Here is an 8,079-nt window from a genome sequence, read left to right on the forward strand (position 1 = left end):
ACGTGTTCCTGCTGTCAGCATGTGATACCATGTTCTTCCACCGCTAGAAATATTACTGCTCTAGTACAGGAGTAAAAGAAGAAACAAATGCAAACACCGTTTAGAAAAAACACACACGTCTCAGGCCTTAACTATGACAAGGATGAGATTTGAACCTAGAGGAGCAGGTCACAGTGGATTAGCAATCCAAAAAATGACTCCTGTTTAATTTTCTTTTCGCTTGCTCGATTTGTAGTACGCTCCTCAATCCTTACAACCAATAAACAAAACGGCTTAATGTGCCACAGCATTCTGCTGCAGGTACGGGTTGCACCGTGTATTGGGCGAACCCGAATGGAATATTTCAAATATGTGAAGAATTTCATGAAACCTGAAAAAAGATGATCACAGCCAATGTCAACAGTTCAGAGCCTGTAGGTAGCTTCAACAGAACAAAACGATCTGAAGCCGCAATAATTTCAGAGTGTATTGTGACACTCTAACCACGTTGTTGCTATTACTGCTACTTCTGCTGCAGTTGCTTTAAACTCTACTCAGCGGGCAAGTAAAGTTGTACAAGAAATAGACTACTTTGAGCCGTCCAAATTCCATTATGTGAATTTAAGCTTTTTTATTAATAACAGCATGAGTAATACAATGCATGCTCAGAAACGTTACTTATAAGCTTATGAAGCAACAGTGTTTCGACAATTTGCGGCCTTCAAAAAGTAAACACTGAAGTTTTTATACTTCCTTGTGAGCAGATCACCTTTGATTTAGAAAAGGAAAACTTACTCCCCTGTTGCTTTCAAAGCTAAGAAAGCTGAAAAACGGAGAAGTAATAAACCCGATTTTAATTTAGATACACATTTTCTAATGCAGCCTTCATTACAAGACACTCTATTTCTCGAAAGCGTGTTATGTAAAAAAGAGGAAAACGAAAATATATGGATGACAATATTTAAAAGATGAAGATTTTACTTTCGAGAAATTGTCATTTTATGTATCTAGACGCTTTTCAACCGCTGTTTTTAGAACTTTGCTGTGCTTCCTGAATCATTTTCAGTGTTATAAACTGGGTGTGGAGATAGCGATCACTTTGTAGAGCAGTTGATAGGCTGGAGCTGTTCAGACTACTCTTGTTATTTCTCAAACGCTTCCATCATTTTTCTTTCATGCTAGGACGCGAGTGTGTACATGTGTTTGGTTTTCGTTTCACTGATTCTCATTGAAGATTTGGGAATTAATGAAGAAAGAATCAGTAACCAGGAAGGCAGAAGCTTTGGTTCTCAACGATCTTGAAGACGCCCATGTAGAGCAGCGTGTGATGATTTGTACTACAAAAGACCAAGTGCTCAGTGACGTCTGCGTTTACCGTTGAAACTTTTCATCTCAGGTGCAAAAGCAGTTGTGTTAAACATAGCTGAGTGGCGCAGTAGAAGCGTGCTGGGTCCATAACCCAAAGATTGATGGATCAAAGCCATCCTCTGCTATACATGTTTAATGCATGACTGATAAGCACACCATCAGTTTAATGATTTGCATTGAAACTCATTTCTTCTCTCGTGTGTGCAAACTTCACACTTACGGTGCTCTTTAATCTTTACAAATATGCAGATGCCCAAATGTTTCTTTGGTTGTTCTGACATCCTTTATAGATTCCTCAAATCCTTCAAATGAACCTCCATATCAGCACAGTTATGTTTATATCTTTTAAAATTAAAGTACATACAACAAAAATATCAATGTACATTTGTACTGTGCTCATTTAATAATGATTGTCAAGTTCTCCAACAACTCTGTGTTATAATTTTAAAATATTTTTGCTAAGGATACACAACGGGTGTATAAGGCATTCTAACTACAGCCAGCTGAAGATAAAATTCCACACGTGAAAATGGTTTCACGCACATTTCCTGCAAAGTTCAAGAGGGCTTTTAGCGGAGATTATGTTTACATCGAAACAATCCGAAGCGCGTCCCTGATCACCAGCCCTTTGTATAACAGCTGTACAAAGACACATGCATAAGGAAATGTTGTGTTTAGCAGAAGTGAGTTAACATGATCCGTGACCTAATTTACCAGAACAAATACTCACCCAGCAAGGTCTGCTTTACTACAAGAGAGAAATAGAGTGAAAGACGTGATCATTTCACGCCGTTGTGGAACAAAACGCTTTTTTCTTGGAATTCTAAATCAATTAGAAATTCAGAGCGACACATAAAGGCTTTGTCTGCTTAAAAGTGATGATTTTTAAAAACTGATAAAAATGTAGAAAACACGTTTCTCACGTAGAAATTTAAGATGGGGATGGGGCTTTACTAGGAGCGGCGCTGAACTCACCATGGTGCAATTCATTTACGTGACGGGCTGGTGGTTTAATGGATAACGCGTCTGATTTCGGTTTATTAGATTGTCGATTCGACTTCTACCGGGGTTGTGTGATTTAAATCAGGCTCCTCAGAAATAGATGTCCGTTATGTAAATGAACCGCACCTGAAAGCAAACGTTGGGTCTGGTTTCCTTTGTTTCCTGCATGAAATAGCAAATCGTTACAAAAAAAAAAACACCAACTAATGTCCAATGGCGTTAGTCATTTAAGTCAACATGAATATACTGTAAGGTCTTGGTACATGGGAGTGGATTTCAACCACAATTAAAAGAAGGGCAAATTATAATTACAGGCTTCAGACACTTTTTCAAACAAAAGAGACCAAACACTCCCTAACTTTCAGGTTTGCTTGAACCTGTAACAAAAAGGGGGTCTGAAGCTTCCATTCTCTGATGTCACTGTCTCTAAAGCCGGGCGTGATGTTTCGCGGATATGCAGTGTGCCTTTTCTCTTGTCGTGTTCATGATGATTCGCTGCATAAGCTCCTGATTGGGTGTTCTGTACTGCGCTGTTATTTCGTTCAGATTACCTATGTGGTGTACAGATAAAACCCGAGTGCGTGGTGTAATTTCCGGGTTCGGCACCAGCAGCACCTGCAAACTCCTCAGCTGACCTCGACGTGATTTGAACACGCAACCTTCTGATCTGGAGTCAGACGCGCTACCATTGCGCCACGAGGTCACTTGCGACAAATGCTTTTAATTCCCCCAAAGAGAACAATCAGCGTCCCTGAAAAAGATTTTTTTTATTCTCTCCTGTGAGGAGCGCCGCTCTTCCACCGAGAGACTTCTTCCCAGACCACAGAATACTCTTTCCGCCCGGCTCTCTCACAGAGAGCAGACACACCGTCTCCACTGATGTGTTTACTACATCTATAGATCTGACCCCCTACAGCCCCGATATTCCTGGACAGGATATTTACCACCAGCCTCGTGAACGTCTCATCTTGACCTCTCCCAGGAGGAGACAAATTAACACAGAATCCTCTCTCCATTTAGCAAATAACACAAAACACTGTTTACCTGTCAAGACAGAAAACCGGGCTGCTCCAGGTGAGGCTTGAACTCACAACCGCAGCATGACTCCACTGATCACGTCATTTTACAAAGCCTGAACCGGGAAAGCGACTGGAAATTAAGCACTTATGGCGTTGTTTTAATACTTGCCTACTCTTTCAATTTTTCGGTCAAATCTTTTATTTGGGAGTACTTTCAAATGATGTTAATCCTTGTCCTGATGCACGATTCTGGGCCATGGTGCATCTTGAATAATGTTCTTATAGGCTTCAGTTTGGAAAAGTGCGCTCTTCAGAAGCTACAGAAACCGCTAATGGTTACATAACACTTAATGCAAAAGGAACGTCCGGGTTTGAAAAAGAATATTACTTGCTATGAATACAAACACTGTTACAGCAGGCGTGTTAGGGCTATTTTAGCTTAGATCATCAATTCATCTTACATTTCTTCTCCATCTATATCAACAGCGTCATCGCTACTGAGCGCTAAAGGCAGGTCCTGGCAATACAATCTTCTTTAGAAAACATTTTTAAAACTATTTCCACTACCATACGTAAAGTAAAAGATTCCGATTGCACGCAACTAATAAATTATCTTTTCCAGGGACGTTGTAGCTAGATGCAAATTACAATCGAAAATATCAGTATCAGCTTTAATATTTTCTTTTGGAGCCACAGGACGATCAGCATGAGCCATCAAAGAGCCTGTAGCGGCAAGAAGTTTAAAAGCGCACAAGTGATCTGTCTTTGGTCAAAGGAATTGCTGGAGCAGTAGGACACAGAGCAATATCTAGCAGCTGTAGACGATGTTCGGGGAAGAGATAATTCTGTTTTCAGCACAGGGAGTGAGAATGAGCTCAGTCCGGCTCCCAGCAGAATCCATTCTGGTTTGGTTACTGTCAGACTGTGCGTCTGAGGCTCTTTGGATCACAACGTGAAAAAAAAAGAACAAAAAACATTTGCTCACATCTTGTGATTTCCACGAGAGGAAGAGAAGATATCACTTTAAAAAAAATCAGACCTGAAGATTTGGATCCGGGACCTCATACTTGTCAAATGATTAAAATAATAATTATGAAAATATCAGGTTGTGTTTCTGCAACATATCGTGGACAGTATGCCATTTTGTTTCTAAAAATACAGTAGATTGTACTTAATAAAAATGTACAATTCACCGCTGGTATAAACAGATGTGTGCTGTGTTTGCCTTTGTAAGCATTTGTTTAAAAAATAAGTTCACAATACGATAAAAAACACAGAAAGCACAAACGTAATAATATCATGATACAAAATCAATACCAAATCATAAAGCCAATTAAGTACCTATCCTTTGAAAACAGTGACATTTGTATCTACTTTTGAATTACAAATCAGACAGCGTAGTCCCTTAATTCAAAGATAAGATATTTGCCAAAACAAGACAACCAGATGTTAGCTGAATTCGGAACAAGAGCCTCTGCTTCATCGTTTATTGAGCTTTTGATCAACGTCTGAGTGAAAAAGATTAGCTATTTTAACTATTTGATTAAAGTTCACAAAAGCAACTTTCTTCGAGCTGGAGTCGAAACAGCGACTTAAGGATTCCTAACTGTTTCTAATACAGTCAGCCGCGCTACCAACTGAGCTATCGAAGGGATTTAAAGTGCTCTTCTCTGGCACATATTGCCCAATGTAGTGAAATATTCCGGGTACTTAAATTCCAGTTCGACATCAAGTTTCCAACTCGTTTCCTTAGTCTTGTTTACGTTGAATTTAAGCCACAAACCAGGATTCTACTGTATAATCTTCCGGGGATGTTACAAAATGTTTGATGGGGCATCAATCATTACAGGCGGAAATTCACTCCTTTTTTTTTCTCGAGGCATCATATTAAACATTTAATTTGGATCGAGAAGAGGATCACCATGAGAGACAGAACAAACTGTTTGATTCCGTCTTTATTGGGAGCTGTATCACAGCTAATGCATGTAAAGCCTTCAGTATGCGATAGTGAGAGCTCAGTTATGCCAGGGAGTGGGAGTGAAGAGAACTGAACTGAAATTTAGTAAATTCATATTTAAATAGAGTGTAAATCATCAAAGTGTTCTGTCACTTAAAACTTATTACAAAACTACCAGGAGTGGGGATTGAACCCACGTGGACATTTGTCCATTGGATCTTAAGTCCAACGCCTTAACCACTCGGCCATCCTGGTCTACAGCGATATGCTCTTCAGTTGTTTAACATTTAAATATGATTCAACAATTAAAAAAAATTAAACCACGAAACCTCTTAGAGTTGCGAGAATACTTCCTTTGTGTATAAAATACATTGTGAATGCTTTCTCAGCCTTTACTTTTTCGTTTTTATGACATTTTTTTGACCGAGCACGAATATTCTTTTGTCCATATCTTCCCAATGGAAGCACAGAACGCCGTCAAACCAAATGCATTTTAAAGACCGAGACCTGTGGATATTTCCACAGCCTCTACATCAAACTATCAGTGGGCTAATTATCTTTTTTTAAACCTCCGGTTTTTCATCGATGCGTAATTACGCACTTACTGGAACCCGGAGGACCGCTGTGTACAGACGTTCACAACGCGAGAAATACTATTCAATACGGCTTCGTGCGAATAACCTTTATATGACCATAGGAAGCAGAACAGCGCAGTCTCCAATTACCCAGACTGTAAGCACAGAAATAAAGCTTTGTTTGATTTATGAAACCCTTCCTTTACGCCGTTTTCATTCAGGTAAGGGTCAACTATATTGACAATACTACTGACAGCAGGAAGATTAAAATATTCTTTACTCAGCAGCTTATTAAAAACAGCTCCCATGATGTTCAAACCGATTTTTTACACAGAACACTGACACAGCTTTGCGTTCTGAATCTCTTTTTCTCATGCTTTTATTTAATATGGCACAATGCACTGGGATAGGGGTATTCTGTTCACAAGCCAATAGCATTTAAATCACAGCACCCACAATGCTGCAAGTAAGTGTTTTGCACACCAAGCAGGTCTTCTGACTTTTCCCAGCTTTGTTTTGGGTTGTGGAACCTTTATTTTTTATGATTTTCTGAAGATAACACTACAGGTATACACTGGGATCGGTGGGTCTTTTTCATGGCTCAATAGTAATTCAAATACAACAGCCACACTGCTGAAACCATATGTTTTACACACCAGACAGGGCCCCTAACCTCATACAACCTTGCTGTGGCTGTGGCCTCTTTCTTTATTTTTTTATGATTTTCTGAAAGTAACACTACAGGTAATACACTGGGACAGGTGGGTCTTCTTCATGGCTCAATAGTGTAGTGGTTTGATGGGTTTACTGAGACAATTATTAATTGTAACAGTAATCACGAGGTTGTACGTTGTAGCTTTTAGAAAATCAATCGTCAGAACAATTAACAATGCACACACACGGGTTCAATACACGAGATACATTAATTAAAATAAATTGTGCACCAAAGATATACTAGTCTGCCTGGATACGAACCAGTGTTATTACCCACTGTTACTCTAAACTCGGAAGTAAATACATTACTCATGAATTAAATTGATAACATCTTGTGTTGAGGTACAATTGAATTCTCGAGACACAATGTAGAACATGGGGTTTACTTATCCACTGTGTATGGATTTGGAATCTCCCGGCACGAACACCAAACCAGCTGACAGGCTCTGTTGCAGCCTCTGTTGCAGCGGTTGTCCAATGGGCGTTGTGTCGGCGTCCTCTGGCTACCAGCCAACCAGTCAAGGAGCAGCTCGTTGCTCCGAGGGGATCTACCAGGAGTCCGGCTGGCTAGTAGAAAGTCTCTATGCACAGAGTGTGACCGCGAGTCCTCACAAGTCACTCTTTTGCCTGGGAAGAAGCTGGTTCGTTCCCGGTCCAGCGCTGCTTCTGAATAAGTTATTCAGGTTGTCGACAAGGGTCCAACAGTAGGCTGCCATTGATCAAGCGGAGCATTCACGTTGGTAGAATTCTGAGTACGTACGGGATCCTCGGCCTCGCGCTTAGAACAAAGTCCAAGTCCTTTTGCAGACAACAGCAGTTGTCACGTGATTGTCTCTGAGGATGTGCGAAAATGGCCAAGGAGAGCCCCGATCTGAGCTTGCGCTCCCTTTTTGACCAAGACCCAGATGTGTGCTGATTGGTTGAGAGTTTGGCGGGTATTGGAGACCCATGTGGTATTACCACGCCCTGCCAGTCCCTGATTGGTTGGTCAAGATGAGATATAAGTCACTTACTCTTGACATTTAGGAATGCAGTCCAGATGTCCATTCGGCACTCCCTAGACTGATAGGCGCCAATGGATGACCATTGATCATGATAGCCAGGCTTAGCTAAGTGCATCCCCGTCTGGGAGCTTGTTTCTTGTCAAAAGAAAACATCTTAAATCAGCCTGCATAAATACTTTCTCTGTGGCAGCACCACAGAGATGGAGGGTGAGATGGGGCCTCCTTTAGGACAGCATACCAACGCTTAATTCTGTCTTATTAACAAGCATTGCCGCTACATATCCCCCCTTTTTGAAGGTCACGATGTCCTGAGGCGTTGTTGCCTTCAAAACAAAAACAGAGTTAAGTGATGTCTGTTGTACCACGGTGGATTCTATCACCCAATATTCACATTACCTCTCGAGAATTTGTACAGGAAATAGTGTTGGAAAGAACATTGCGTATACCTGCTCTCAGTTATA

The 8,079-nt window shown here is 40.6% G+C and overlaps 2 non-coding genes across 2 annotated transcripts; both read right to left on the minus strand.

The window, feature by feature from the left end:
* Positions 1 to 2,980: 2,980 nt before the first annotated feature.
* Positions 2,981 to 3,052, minus strand: trnaw-cca (transfer RNA tryptophan (anticodon CCA)). The gene has a single exon. It is a non-coding gene; the product is annotated as a tRNA-Trp (tRNA).
* A 2,445-nt stretch (positions 3,053 to 5,497) lies between these two features.
* On the minus strand, positions 5,498 to 5,580 carry trnal-uaa (transfer RNA leucine (anticodon UAA)). The gene has a single exon. It is a non-coding gene; the product is annotated as a tRNA-Leu (tRNA).
* Positions 5,581 to 8,079: the final 2,499 nt, after the last annotated feature.

Source organism: Lepisosteus platostomus, chromosome 5, assembly GCF_059453375.1.
Source record: "Lepisosteus platostomus isolate fLepPlt1 chromosome 5, fLepPlt1.hap1, whole genome shotgun sequence".
In the NCBI taxonomy this organism is placed as follows: domain Eukaryota; kingdom Metazoa; phylum Chordata; class Actinopteri; order Semionotiformes; family Lepisosteidae; genus Lepisosteus; species Lepisosteus platostomus.